A 15,260-nucleotide genomic window follows, 5' to 3' on the forward strand; every position below is an offset into this window, starting at 1 on the left:
ATAAGAAATTGATTTGAAATTCAAGTAGGTATTGAAATATTCAGGAGTATTGGATAGCAAAATATTTTTATGAGGGCCTTAGTACTTTGGGGCACTGCTCCTAAAGCATGGGGTTTTTTTACATCACTGCCATACACATCAGAAATTGTACTAATTGCCCATGTTGGTGCTTCCGTGGCTCCCTGCAGTACTACCAGAAAGCTGAGAAAGGACTGTTGGCCAAGTGTTTCTTGAACTTCAGATGATGGTTGCTATTGCTGTGCAAAGAAACATCATGAATTAAATGAATGGCGTGATGGCTATAGGAAAAAAATATGAGAAAGGGATGAGGAGAAGGATATCTGCTTGAAGTGCTGACCTCTTAGGAAGAGAGTGACTGAGGAACTCCTGCCAGTGTTGATACTTGGAGATTTCAAGATGTGAAAATAGGAAGTGCACTGTTTCTTTTCAAGGGTCTCAGCCACGCGTGCTGCTTAATTTATCTTCCTGTTAGTATAATTCTGTGATAGACCAGCGAGGTTGCTACTGTGATCTGTAAATCTTTGTTCTGAAGGAGTTCTGTGATGGTGGTGTTTTGCCCCGTCTTTGAATTTTTTCAAGGACAGATCTGATAAGTGATAAAGCATGCAACTAGTTTGTTTACATTCGTTTGTTGTTTTAAATATGCTTATTACAGCTGTAAGAGAACTGCAGCTACAGTCCCTCCTGTGTTAACATTTTTCAACACAGACTCACTCTTTTCCAGGGTGGGGCTGAGCAGGGAGGTTTCTAGCACAGGTACTCAGTGAGATAGCTGTAGGTGGGCTGGGCTTTTGTGTGTGAGCAATATCTCAGTTTGATAGCAGTCTGGGGGATGCTCTGCAGCACGTGGGCTTCCTAAACGACTGTGGGGTGGGAATCTTGCTATGCTTTATGAGGATGGTGTGCTCTCTGCAGCTCTGTTACGTGCTGGTGGCTAGTGAGGTTTTAGCTGTACCTGGGGGGAACATCTGCTCTTTGGTTCTGACAGAAATTAACCCAATGAAACAGAGCCTTAGTGACACTCCTTCAGCAGATCATAACAATTCAGGATGGACATTTGGAACATAGCATGAACCATGGATGTGTTGGATGTTACCCTGTAGACATAAGCATCGCTTTGAAATGATCAGTGGCTCACCAGTGCAGTATAATCACCAGAGACACGCCAAGCACCAAGCCCTCAATCACTCTTGAACTGACAATACACCCTTATGTGTGTGCTATGCCTGCCCAAGACCCCTGTTATAAATCCTCTTGGACTGGAGGAACGTGTGGTCCTTATAACATGTATACACACCCAGGGGTGCCCTAAGCGTGTCACATCATTCTGTTATTGATAGACAACATCAGGCCTCAGCAGGACTGCTTGTGCTTAGCCATATTGGCAGGAGAAAGCATTCTGTAAAGCTGAGTAGAATGTCTCATGATCTCCCACCTGTGGCTCCCCTGGAGCTTGTTGCACATAGCGCTTTGCAATAGACTCCTCCAGTATGCACAGTCATTCTTGGCCTCTCATAACCTGGTTTATGCAGCAAGTGTTCCCATTCCAAGAATCTGGGAGGGAGAGTAGTGGGCTTTGGCTGTGACCAGAGGAGTGACCTAAGGAGAGGCTAAGAGAACGTGGATCCGAAGACTGCTGTGAATGGGTGCTGCATAGAAAAGCACTCTCAATTGGTGGGTGGTTGTCCTTCAGTGAAGAGAAGGCAAAGCTAGTCCTGCACCTCCTGACTTCACTTATCTGTAGAAGCTTATGGTTTGCACAGCCCTTGCAAGTACATTTGCAGATGCCAGACATGCTCTATCGTCTGAATCTGTCAGTGCTTCTTTTGAAGTTAAGCAGATGTTGGTGCAAATGTGCCTGGGACACAACTGAGAGACACACGTTGAATAGAGAAGACCATGAGGCTGACATATGGGAAGGTCCAAGCATTTTGGTGTGGTTTATATGTGAACTGCTGTGTTTAACAAAACAATGAGCATCACTAAAGACCATTTCAGCACTGCGTGTCGGAGAAACGAGAAGGATGTTTTGAGAGCTTTTAAAAGAGTTTTAGTCCTTAGTGTGTTTCCCCCACTGAACTTCAAATCCTTTGGAAATGCAAGTAGAGCATCCATTTTACAGAGGAGCATTGAGGCGTTCTTATCATTCACCTGCTTAATGCTATAGGAAGAGAAAGCCCAAGCGTTTCCTCAGCTACATCCAAGACTCAAACTTAACCTGCAACTGGAGATACAACCATCTTGTGCACCACCCCATTCTGTGCCAGGACTTCCCTCCTGCTCTTTCAAGGATGGTATGAATTCCAGTCTCCTTTCATCCTCACACCGAGATGCACACATGCAACTTTCTTGCTAATATTCCAAACAGATATCTGATGGGAGCTGGCAGGATGGTGGAAGTGTGTCATTTCCTTACTCTGAGTGTTGTCAAAGAACAGTGCTTTCAGTAGAAGGGTAGCTGGCAAATGGCAGAGTACCTGCCTGTCTCCACAGACAGTGCCATACACACGGGCACAATACAGTGCACCCACCTGCCAGAATTCAGGTGGGGAGGAAGACTGGGGGAGAGGCAATGCAACAATGAGTTTGTGTAATTAAAAATGGAATAGCCAGCTTTGCTGCCTTTCTCATGCAGCATAAAATAAGGCTGAGACTGAGGGGCTGGCTTCTGGCGATCTAGCTGTGGCAGCATGAAAAATGAGGAGGAGTGCGATAAGAAACTAATAATTTATGTTCCAAGCACAGGCTCACACCAGTGTGGAGGGAAATTTGTGCCAATAACTCCTACTAACTCAGAAAGGCACGCAATCTTTTATTGCACAAATTATTAACGACCAGAAAATAAATGACTCTGTAATCAGATTGGTGCTGCCGGCGCTTTTCGTTTCTTCTTTTATTTGTGTAAATTCTGAAGCCAGTCCACCCCTGAAGCTGAGGCAAGGGGAACTTTCACTGGCCCAGTGCCCTGCCTGACAACAGAACAGATTAAACAACGATGAAACAGAAACGTCCTGGTATCTTCTTGCCTATCAGAGATGGGTTTATTCAACAAACATTTGCTGGCCCCTTCAGCAGTAACAGCTCTGTAGGTACACAAGAATCCATTGCATAGCGATTGGAATAGTCAAACAGCAGCATAGTGAACCTTTATTTATGAAAATGTACAGAAAAACAACAGCTCCCCATCACGTCCCCTTAGCCCTGTCCCTTTTCAGGCTCCTTTCTTCACGTCCTGCCTGTGTCCTGCTGGTGGTACTCCATGTGCTTCTGCTCTAGTGTTTCAGCATTTGTGCTTAATATTCAGAAGTGCTGGGCACCTACAGCAATTGTCCAAGTATACTAGAATTGTGGATTCTCAGCCCTTCTTAAACCAGGCCAAGGTGAATTTCAGCCTTGTACTTGCATGAAGAAAGGAGCATGAGGCGTTTGGTTTATTTAGACCAATTATATGAGTCTATATGGAAACATATAGAGACCATATTATATGAGTCCATATGGAAACAAGGCACAGAACATTTTCCCTACCACCAAACGATTGCATCCTGTGACCTTTTTTGAATTAATATCTTTATGATGGTGATAAAGAAAAGCAGCCCTGATGAAGAATGAAACATCTTAAAGAGGAAAGATGATGACTTTTGGATTTGCTGCAGGTTCCCTCTGTTTACGTGGTGCTTTGTGGAATCTGAAGGGGGGCAGTGTTCCTGTGTTAGGTAGGAGTTTGGGTGTGATGCCAAAGCAAGATGAGGAATTTGATTTGGGCTTGAGCTAGTAGTTGTTTGCAGGGAGACACAGGGTGAACTAGAATGGTAGAAGCAAACACCTTTGAGCCCACAGGTAACTTTGGATCAAGATCTGAGCTTCACTTGAAAGTTATCATGATAACATACTGAACCTAAATCTTCATCTGGGTTCCAGCCCTGGGAGATATTTGAATTTGAACCTAAAGTTTACAGGACTTGCTGCATCCAACCTGTGGGGCAGAGCAGCCCTGTCCTGAAGGCCAAGCCTGCATTCTGACTGGCAAGGCTTCTGTGTTTAGGGTTTGTAGGGTGGTGTTTCTTCAATAAACAGGGTTCCTTGAAGGCAAGGGAGTTATTCTGGATGTGATAAGAAGCTGCTGGTCTGTGTTTAGTCCATATATTTTTCAGTCCGTGGGGGAGACCCATATGTGAGGCTCAGATTTTTCTTCTCCCCTCCCATTCCTCCTCCCTGTTTTGATTATGTGAACCATATGATAAGGAAGAAAAGCGTTCCTATTGTTAATTCAGCCCATTCGTTATCAATGGCACTATCTCCCTGATGGCTTCATCTGAACAGGGAGGAGGGGAAGAGCTGCTTTTCCTCTCTCTCTCTTTTTTTATGGTGAGGGGGTGTTGGGGAAGGCGACTGCAGCCAGGCTGCAATAATGAATAATGTGCATATTGTTCCTGGGGACTGCAAGTGTTTTATTAATGCAGATTTTCTTAGACTGAATGCCCAATCACCACAGAACCATGAAACTCAAATTGCCTTACAGCTCTCTCATGAATGTACTTTTAATCTCATTGACCTGTCGTTATACTACAACACATAAATTCAGATTTGGAGATCTTATGTCCAATCATAAATTGGGCTGGCAGACTTCCGATCAACAGAATAAAACTGTCTCCTGTGAGGTGGGTTTTTTATTTGTCAGTGCTGTTCCAGCAGACGGAGTGGAGGTACAGTCAGCTTTTCTTAATAAACTATTCTTGAAAAAACGAAGGGAAATAAGAAACCCAGCATGAAATTCACAGGAGAGAGAAGAAACAAAATAAGGTGATGTTCAAAGAACATTAACATTGGGCATAAACTTAGAACGTGGGAAACTGTGAATTAAGGGGTATTAGCTTCTGCTAACACAATGGAGAAATGATAGAAAAATAGAAGAGTTTGTGCAGTGGCATTCAGGCATACAGTTCTGGCCGTAATTCTGGATGTTTTTGGGGGGGGCATGTAGGTGCCAACTTCATAGAATTACTTCCTCTTATGTCTTTTTCTTCTTTTACTTAAATTAACAACCGAGAGGAAATCCAGTGTTTTATTTGGATTCAGCAGTGAATGGGGGATTTGAAATTTCTGTGGGTTGGTGGGAATTTGGATATGAGGGGAGACTTTGCTGTGCTGATACCGGGTGTGGGTACTCACGCAGAAGGGTTTCCTTGTGTGAAGAAAGATCACAACCAGTAAATCCTGCTAAGTGCTGAACCTGTTAGGAGTGGTGCCGCAGGCCCATCTGCGAGTGCTGTCATTGCACATGGACAGTTCCTGTTGTCGTCAGTAGAGATGTGTCATCCTAAATGCTGGTACAACGGGTCAGATAATTTTTTGTGTGTGCACGTTTCCTCTTTACAGGTCATTGTAGAAGAGTCCTGTGATGATCTGGAGCTGCTAGGGTATATCTAATATTTTGAGTGGAGCTGCCTCCTCATGTACAGCACACAATGTTCATATATCCTTAGTGCTTTCATTAACATTAAATGTCACCTTTTTAACACTCCCCAGTTGTATGTGTTAGTCCATTAGATAATGCACATGAAAAAAAAAAAAGTATTTCATACTCTTGCAGTGTACTGAACCAATATTTTCTCTTTATCTCCAAAAGGGCTATAACAGCGGCGCAGGCTCCTCAAACACAGCCAACTCCAACGTACTTTGCATCCTACCTGTTATGACCAGCTCTGCAGTTAAGAGGGTAAGTCAGTAACATGCACCATCATTACACGTGGCTCTGCCAACCCATGCTGGAACTAAGATGGCAGGCTAGAAATAATGTGCATCCTGTCCTGTGTGTGGCTTCACTTGGGGGCGTGTTGCTGCTAAAAGGAGTCCCTCCCTAAAGACAAAGAGCAGCTAAAGTTTTGTATTCCTCAAAATGTGGAGACCTTTTCCAAACCTTTCTAGGACGAGTCGGACCGTGGTGGAAATGGCTCATTTAAAGAGTATCATGTGCTTTTCAGTGTCTGTGGAGTGTTAGCAGGTGAGAGCTGCTCTAGAACCTGAAGAGTTATTGCATTAATATACATCAGGCATCTGTACCTCACTTGAACTGCACCCTGGGCAGGCAGGCAGTGCTCTCTGTGGTGGTTCTCTTGCTCTCAGACAGGCAAAGCAGGACAGCAAGCTGGTTTTGGACAAAGGTGCAACTTCTGGCAGCTGCTTTCCTTCAAGTGCTGTCCTGTGACATCGCAGCTGCCACAGCTCTGGCTTTGTTCCACTCAGTACTCCAGCCTTGTACCTGTAACAATTTAGCAGCAGTCACTTGAGGAAATAAAGCACTTAGGACTCCCTCCCTCAGGGTTTTCTGTCCTTACAGTAATTTTTTGAAGGCCTCTTGTTTTTCACAGCACTGGGATAGATGGGACTCCTAAAATATACAGCCAATTACACAGCAGAATTTATTAGACTTTATTCTGGTGCACGTTACATGGTGGGGGAGAAAGAGCAAACTCTGGAAGGAAACCTCTAGCAACTGGAAATGTAAGTGTGAGGATTAGAAGTCCCTATAAATATACCTGACTTTGCCATCTCTTTTAATTAAAGGCAAGTCATGAAACACGGGCACAGAGTGTGTTGGTGACAGGGTGCAGCAGTGTTCAGAGAGGAAGGAAGAGTAAGTGAGGGGAGCTGGCTCCATGGCCTGGGGCTGAGATGCAGAGCAGGGCCAGGAGGGTTAAAGCCACGTGGGGGATTTAGAGCAAGCCCTTCACAGAAAGGCAAAGGGAACTCTCCAATCAGTTATTAATGTTTCTTGTTGTATCTTCTCATCTTCGTGGGTTTAATTGTAAATTATCCAGCACGCTGTCCTTCTCCGCTGTGTTTTCTTCTCCCATCCCAGATAGGTGGTAGAGGAGAACATGCTGATGCTAACAAGGAAAGAAGGGGCATAGGAGAGCCCTGTCCCCTCTGAGTTTTGCCTCAGGGTCGTGCAGCTATGAATTGTGAAGCTCTTTGGGCCTTATGCTGTGATTCACTCAGCTTCTGAGGCCTTCTTCCCTCAAAATGAGGTGCCAGAATTTGGCTTCTATGAGCAGTGGTGCTTGGTTTCCCTCCAGATATGTGTGGCCTAGAGGGCCCATGTCTGAGAGACCAGGATGAGGTACTGTGTTAATTCAAGCCTCCTGCAAATCGCTTCCTCATTTTCTCCCCCTTCTACATAGTCCAGCATTTTTGCTTTCCCAGCTCTGTTTCGCCTTTGGTAATCTCCCCGGCCTGTACTCCATCAGCACTCCTGTGGGGCTTCTCTGTGTAGGAAATAAAGCCCGCAGTTCAGCACTATCCATCTAATATCTTCTGACTGCCTTTAATCATAGCATTTTCCGTTTAATTGGGAAGGCAGGCACACTTTGCATATTAATACAGCACAGCCTGCACCTCCTAAGCATTAAAATCGTAGATGGCTGGGACGTGCTACGCAGCGGCTGTGAACCTGCTGGGTGTCCTTTAGCATCTCTGTGAATGGGGTATTTTCAGCAGGGCTGGTTTTTTGCCCTCCTGATGGAATTCAATTAAAATAAACAACAACAACACACCCCCCCCCCCTCCAAAACCAAAATATTTGTGTGGATTCTCTCCACTTAAGTAACAGCTCTGCAGACAGTGCCGCCGTGCCTCTGTCTGTTGTGTCCATTGTCTTTCTTAGGTCATAACACTGCTGGTTCCATTGTCTGTTCAGGACAGCCAAAGGGAAAAATATCATCTTCCCTTCACAACTGCTGGTTGTATAGAATATTCCCCTTCTGTGATCCATCTATGCATGAAAGACCCATTCTTTGTTTTCTTGGCTTCATACTGCCACCCAGGAGTCTTTGTGTGAAACCAATAGTTTTGTCTTAATGTCATTGTGGTTTTCATGACTCTCTTTCCTCTCCTTGATCAAAACTTGCCTTGGGACAGACATATTGGTTTCGATTGGGAGGAGGTCTCAGTAGGTCTTTCACTTTTATGTCGAAAGAGCTTTTCAAGAGCACATTCACATCTGTACCTTGCTATGTGGAAGACACAATGGGCAGCTGTTGCTGTGATTTACTATCAGCCTGAGTTGTTTTTTTGTTAGATGCCATCCAGAAAGATAGCAAATGTGCATTTCTGTTACAGAGAGGAGGGGTGTGCTTTAGACTTAAGATAGGTCCCACTTAGAATTTTCATATCCTCCTGAGGTCTCCAAAGTTTATGGTATATGTCTTTAAGGTTCCTGTTTGAAGTCAGTAGAGGAAGAAAATTGACAAGCTGAGTCTGTACTAATGTTCTAATATTGCCATTATTCAGAAGAATGCAGATCTAGAGTCTGGCCATCTTTGAGAACAGTTGCCCCTGGTTTTGTATGGTATGGTGCAGAAAAAGGAGTATGCATCAGACGTTAATTTGCAGGATATCTATGGCAGGGATTTTGTCTTCCTTTCTGGTTGAGGCGCACTGGCCACAGTGCTGGGTCTGTGTAATTGATGTCAGTTAGATAAACCTCCCATTCCTGCTATTTCTCCTGGAAGGGTGCCACAGACCACCCTTCCTCCATCCCACCGTGGTTTGGCATAGCTTCTGGGTTGCATGAGGGAGTGCTAGGATTCAAAATAGCACTCCAGATACTACAGAGCAGGAATGAGGGGCTGGTACAGAGTTTGGGACTGAAAAGAGACATTTTGTGTTGCAATGTCACGCTGTGTATGAGGGACAACTTGTGTTGCCTATGTGGCATTAGCAAATTAAGAGGAAAATCAGACAAGAGCCTACCTCTTTGGGATGCTTTTACTGCAGGAGCCACATCCATCCTGGAGCTTGGATTCTCCATTTCATGAAGCAGCCTATTGATCTTGTTGATTACTCTGCTCTGTCAAAACTGGCTGCACTTCATAGAACTGTGACCCTTCCTTTTACAGAAATAACAGCACTTCATCATTCCCAGTGCTTGGTTATCTCTAGGCTGTGTGTCGATTATTGGGTCTTGATCATTGTGACCCGTTTGGTTGTAATACTTGCTCACATATACGCAGAGACACGCAAATATTTTTATTTTTCCTTAAAAGCATGCCTAAATTCAGCTGCCCTTTGCTTCTATTCCAGTCTGCTTTTCTGGATTCTGATGATAAAAAGTTGCTAGTTAGATTACTCCATCAGTTTGCAGGTATTATGTTCCTGTTTTGAGACTGCTTCTGGGATTTCCAGCCAGAATTTTGGAAGGAGGACAGTGAATGGTGTTCTAGTTATAAAAATTAGTCGGATGTTTTCTATAGCTATGAAAATACAGCTTGAAAAGGACAAAATAGAGCCAGATCTTGTATGCTGCAAGTATTTTCCTTACTGATCTGTCATTGTTCCTGCAGCGTGTCAGTCGTCCTAGTCGTTCCTGTTTTTCTGGTCTAGTAAGAGCTACGTCATTTCGTCTCTGTCCTGACCTACAGTTCCCTGCAGACTTCGTAATTACGGCCTTCTGTAAAACAGACATCACTTACCACGCCAGAAATTGTCACAGTGCGGAGAGGTAGATCAAAACCCATTAGGGAACAAGAGGTGACTGGATTAATTTCCACCTGAAATTTCAATTAAGCTTTTCAGTGTAGGGTTAGTGTGTAAACCAAGCCTAGACACAATGGCTCTGGGTTTTGGATTTTAGAATTGGTCTGATAGGAAGAAATAGATGGAGCTTTCCTGAGTTTTAAAGCATGAGGCACTGCTACAGCCAACTGAGCAGAGCTGTAGATAGCTGTAAATATTTCAGATGTTGAAAGCCACAAATATGCAGAGGTTCTCCTCGTGTTAATGTGTCTGATGTGCTTAAAAGCTGGATATCCCACTGGAAACAAGTCAAAACAGATTATTCTACTTTTATTTCAACTAGACACCCAGTCCTCTTTGTGTCTGTTGGAGTGTGCAATGAACTAGTCCCCAAGATAATGCTGTTGCACATGTATCTAATGGGTATCTGGTTTTCTGAAGCATCCAAGAGGACTAGTAATCTGTAACAGTGTGCTTGGGCTCAGGGTACGTACACGTGCACTGCTGGACCCTTGTCAAAATTTCTGACTAATAGGAAACAATTTTTGAAGAGGCATTTCCTATAGATGAACTATGGTTCACCAATTACTGCTTTTCACTACGTGCTCTCTTTTGTGGGAAGGAGAGGGACCAATAGCCAGCCCCCATCATCACTGGTGTTGTAGACAGTCTTAATAAAACCTGTGCTGCAAAGTGTCTAAACCATTTCTGAAAGCAGAGGCGGGATCCTGTGTGCTGAAACTGCTTTGCTGTTTCTCTTAGTTCTGTTATTGCTGAAGTACCAGACCTGGCTGTGTCCCTGTGCTAACGGTATGGCTCCATCCCAGCAATTGCTGGGCTGGAAAACTGGAGTTTTCAGCTGAAACACACAAGCCTGATTCCCCGTACCTTTGGGGAGACAGTTGGCTCTGCACTGTAGCAGCAGCAGGCAGAGCATGCACATTCCACGCCTTCAACACGGAAAAGCATCTGTTTGAAGCACCGCTGTGGAAACAGAAGAATAATATTGCTGGCATTCTGCACCAGGCAGGAATATAGAATGCAGGATAAATTGAAATGGCAGTTGATCTTTTTTTTTAAGGGGCTTTGGGTTTCAATGCCTTTTTAAAATTTCTTTTCTTTTTTTAGAAATTTTACAGGTCTGGGCTAATTAACACTTGACCCATAGTGATTGAGATGCTCAGAGTAGTTTGGAGGTTTCTTCTGATAAGTGACATTAGCCACAGAGGTCTTGCATAGCCTTTAGCATGCATTAACATTGAGCAGAAGACGTGGTATATCAGAAAGAGGAGGACTTGGGTGTCACAACAGCTCAGGTCTTTCCCTGACTCTGCCACTTCCTTGTTCTGTGTCCCCAGGAGCCTTATTTAAGTTCTCTCTTCTTTATCAGACAAGTGTAATCACTGATGACCTCCATCACATCGAAATTGTGAGACTTGGTTATCAAGGGTCTGTAGAAGTAGTTAGAAGTCTGAGGAAAGTGACAGAAACATGAAGTTTCTTATTCTCAATGGACAGAAGAGTAAGAAGGATTGTAGAGTCTGGTGATTTTTTTTCATAGCTTATAGTGAGACCATGAATCCATGAATTGCCCCAAAAGAGCACAAGAGGCTGCTCCTAAGGCTGGAAGGCATCAAGGAGTTGACGGGGCTCTTCTCCAGGCTACAGTATGTTTTTTTGCAACAGCTGTTACTGCTCAAAGGATGCCAACGTGTACATGCCACTAACAGAGCTGTGCTTTCCGCAGCTCAGCGCTGGGAAGAAGGGGGTGTTACAAGCAAGATAGCAGAGATGTGTGTCATTTCTTGGGCTGTGAAAATAGTGCTGTTTGTTCTTTTGAATGGCAACAGGAATAAGGTACCTGCTCATTTATCAGACACTCATGAAGATGGATGGGGGAAAAAAGAAAGGAGAGACAACGGCTGGAAAGCTACTGAACAGGCTTAATCAGCAACTTGTCACTGTGAGACACTAAAAGGATATCCCCAAAATTCAGGGACTAGGAAGACACTGGACTACTTTGAGTCCTATTTTTTTTAATTTGGCAAAATGTTCCCTACTTCCCTACTGCAGTACACATCTTCCAAACATGTCCTTCCACATCGTCAGTGCACGTATACAAAATTAGATCCGTACAAACTGTGTGTGTATACATCCGTATGTGCGCACACACACAGAGCCAGGTACAGAAACTGCAGGTCTTGGGGGCAGCCTTGGGAGTCCCTGGAGAACAGGCTGTTATTGCACTTATTTTGTGTCACCCTTATTTCTAATCAGACACACACACACACGCACACCCCCCTCACTGGCTCACTTCAGCTCTGTATCTATTTTCTTTTATTATCCTGGCAGGAGACGAGCTTCATTAGGGGAGCGGAGTCTCTAACAAGGATGGGGAATGGCAACAACAAAAGGATGTAGCAATATAAAGTTGTGTCAAAAAACCTTTACAAGAAAAACGGCTGACGTTAGAAACAGTGTGCATTAAAAATTCAAGAGGGTTGCAAAAGGGGGCAGGACTGGGGAGAGAGAAACAAATAAATACACAGGCTTTAAACTAATAAATCCTTGTATTTGGGAAATGCATCAAACCCTGCATGCTATTAAAACTGGTTGTATTTCTATTATTGTTAATAACAATGATAAATACATTTTTTTCTTGGATCTCAGTGTGGGCTATCAGCATTTTAAACACACATTTAACTGGCTAAGCAATCTTTCCCTTGTACTGTTTCTGTTGCTAGTATTCAGTGACTGGGAAGTCTGTTTCATCATACCTGAAATGGAACTGGCTAACTCAGCCAGCAAATAATTTTGGATGTATCTTGACCAGTAGCCCCAATTTACTCAGCTCTGTGAAGTTATACCACCCCATCCACCCTGTTTCCTTTGGCTAATCAGATACACTAGCAATCTAGTTATCCCTGGGTTTGTCTAGTCAAGCTCTTGTGGAGAATCAGTTGACCCAAACACACAAAAAACTTCAGGCTAATCTACAGGGAAAAGATGAATCAGTTTTTGCAAGGAGCTGAGAAGTCCAAATCTACCTGTAAGGGAGAAGGACATGGAAAGCAGTTAGATTGCTCTGCTATTTAAGCACTAGGAAATTTACTGCTTAGTCTGATCTTAGCATCTAGCCCTCAAGATCTCAAACGCATATTTATTTCCCTCCTTCTCTGCAAATTGACACACACATCTGTATAGAGTCAAACTGGATCACTAATCCAATTCTGCAATTAGCAGAACTTGAAATTAAACTTCCACTTCTATCATCTGCCTCATGAAAGAGGTGAAGACTTGTGTGATGGGTAGCAAGCTTCCCTGTCCCCATACATCCCTGAGTGGTGATGCCCTGAAGGCAGGACAGTGGTAGGCGTAAGTTTGCCATTTTGCTCCCCTCACTCTGAGAATTCAGAAGAAGCCCGAGGTTCTCTAGCCTCATCAGTCTAGTCCGTCTCACCTACACTAAATTCATATTAAAATTGTGATTACTCTCTCCCAACTCCTAAGCCTGAATTTGCAGTTGCAGGTAAGCATGCAGGGATGTTTTCCAGGTGGAGAACATCTTGTGGTGCTGTTTTTATCTGCTTCTCGGGGAGTGTTAGCAGATGCCTATGGGTTATAGTGTTGTGTTTGGATTTCCTGCAGTGGGGGGCCTGGCTTCCCAGCTTCTCCTTTGTGTCAGGTTTCTCCCACTTTTTACAAGGCTCATTCATCCTGTTGTAATTATAGACTTTTACAGACTTTCACCAAACCAGTTCTAACCACCTTTGGGTTTAAATGCAGTTAATTGAGGATTTTTTCCTTTCTGTTTTCTCGCTACAACTGCTACTTGTTCTTTGAGGTCTTTTTTCTCACCTTATGTGCTTCTCTTCTCCAGTTGTCTTTCCTCAGCAGTATGAGGTTGGATATTTAGAGCTATCCAGGTGGCAGTTTTTTGAGTTCCCTTTATTACAACTGCTCAGAAAGGTTGAATAACAGAAAATCTCCTGCAGTTTCTTCTAGCCTTCAGGGAATCGTATCTTCCCTCAAGAGCCACGCAGCCCTCCAGCAGGTTGTGATCTCTGTCGCTCTTCAAGGCGATGTTCTCTGTAGTAGTAGTGTGGAGTGTAGACAGTTATCCTGTTGTTTGTAAGCATCAGTGGAAAGGGACAGTTGTGTGTTGTGGTTAGCGTAATACCTGCTCCTTGATTTGTTCAGGTGACATAATGCCACCCAAACCAGAGGGAAAGCTTTGTATGCAGACACCGGACCTGGGGGAGCTGGGTGGTTTTGACCTCCCACTGTAATGTCAGTTCACAACCCTCCGAGCACTATAATACCTGCACGTGTTTATTCACTGGCCTTCCATGTGCAGCAGGGCAGGGAAAGCAGGAAAAGAAGGTGGTGAAAGGAGGCTGGGGTCAACGTGTTGACAGCAAAATATCCACTGAGAAAAAAAAAGTTCATTTTGAAAAACAGTAACAACCACCTTTTCTCTCTGTATTTGTATGTACGATTGTGCGTATGTATATGTGCAGGCTCTCACACACACAGCTCTCCTCTTAATATTATTCATCCTTATTACTTATCATTATTCTTTATTATGATTTATATGCCATGCCATGGCTTTATTATGATTTATACCCCTGCACCCAAAAGAGTTTACAGAAGGCATCATATAGCAAAAAGACAGGCATCCCTGTGCAGGGGAAGAAACATGGCTTTCTCCCTCAGCAGCGAATCTAACTCTAATGAACCTCATTTCTTGGCTTCTGCAGAAGGATTTGGGTTTACTTGTACCAAGTCTACAAGTCAAGCTTTTATCCAAGGTTCTGGTCCCCAATTCCTTTGCTGCTGAGTATGAAAAACTGCCAACAGTGTCAATAGGAGTTGCTTGTTGCTGGCAGCCAGGAACAATGTCCCTCCCTTCTCCTGCTTATTCTTCTAGATCTTGATTTTCATCTTGCCTATTAAAAGAGATTCATTTAATGATTGCCCTTAAAGCAGGCTGATCCTTGTTCTGGTTGGGGAGGAATTTTCCTGGACTGCTTTACAACAGCAGCTTCACTCAGTGCCACTTGTAAAATTAGTCACAATTTAGGGACATTACCACAGCTCAAAACATCAGAAGAGGCAGCAGTACATTTGGGTATGTGTAAATAACAACGATCAAGTGAATAATGCTTTCTAAGTTGCCAATGTTTCAGTGTTCACCTGAAGGAACCTTAGCCTGTAACTTATTTTGAGCAAAGACGCCCTGTTTTGTCAGTTGTGTTGCTTTGTTGAAAGAGCTAAAGAAATGAAGTGTCTCTGGAACCCTGGAAATTTTCTTCTCTCTTTGGTAACAGAATAACTTAGCTCCCCAAACCAGAAAACTGAAAGAGGGAACCTGCTCTGCAGGCTAAAGGCAGAGTCTTCAAAGAAATGTAAAGGAGACCGGAGTTGTCTCAGAATGCGACTTTAGAACTAAGTATCTGGGGGGCCCAAGGACATGCGCTTTCCACTCCCTCAGACCTTTTGTCTTCACTGAGAAAAATATGTGTATTTTTGAAATGTACAAACTTCAATTTTTTATGGCCAAGACCTTACTGCTTCATCCACATTAAAACTTAAAGCTGGGCCAGTCCTTGAGCTCCTTTGGAAATGCCAGTCAAGGCCACAACAGGTAACAGAGAAAAAAAGAGGGGTGATACAAGACCATAGGAATAAGGAACCCATGGCCCTTCCTTAAGAAAACGTTGCTG

General features: G+C 43.7%; 1 protein-coding gene across 1 annotated transcript in view; it reads left to right on the forward strand.

Moving 5' to 3' along the window:
* The window catches only part of SAMD11 (sterile alpha motif domain containing 11), a 156,621-nt gene that overhangs the window by 19,793 nt on the left and 121,568 nt on the right, over window positions 1–15,260 (forward strand). The window contains exon 5 of the mRNA XM_068414360.1: window positions 5,648–5,737. The gene's annotated coding sequence lies outside the window, so the exon portion shown is untranslated. The remainder of the gene's footprint in view (window positions 1–5,647; window positions 5,738–15,260) is intronic.

This window comes from Nyctibius grandis, chromosome 17, assembly GCF_013368605.1.
Source record: "Nyctibius grandis isolate bNycGra1 chromosome 17, bNycGra1.pri, whole genome shotgun sequence".
In the NCBI taxonomy this organism is placed as follows: Eukaryota; Metazoa; Chordata; class Aves; order Nyctibiiformes; family Nyctibiidae; genus Nyctibius; species Nyctibius grandis.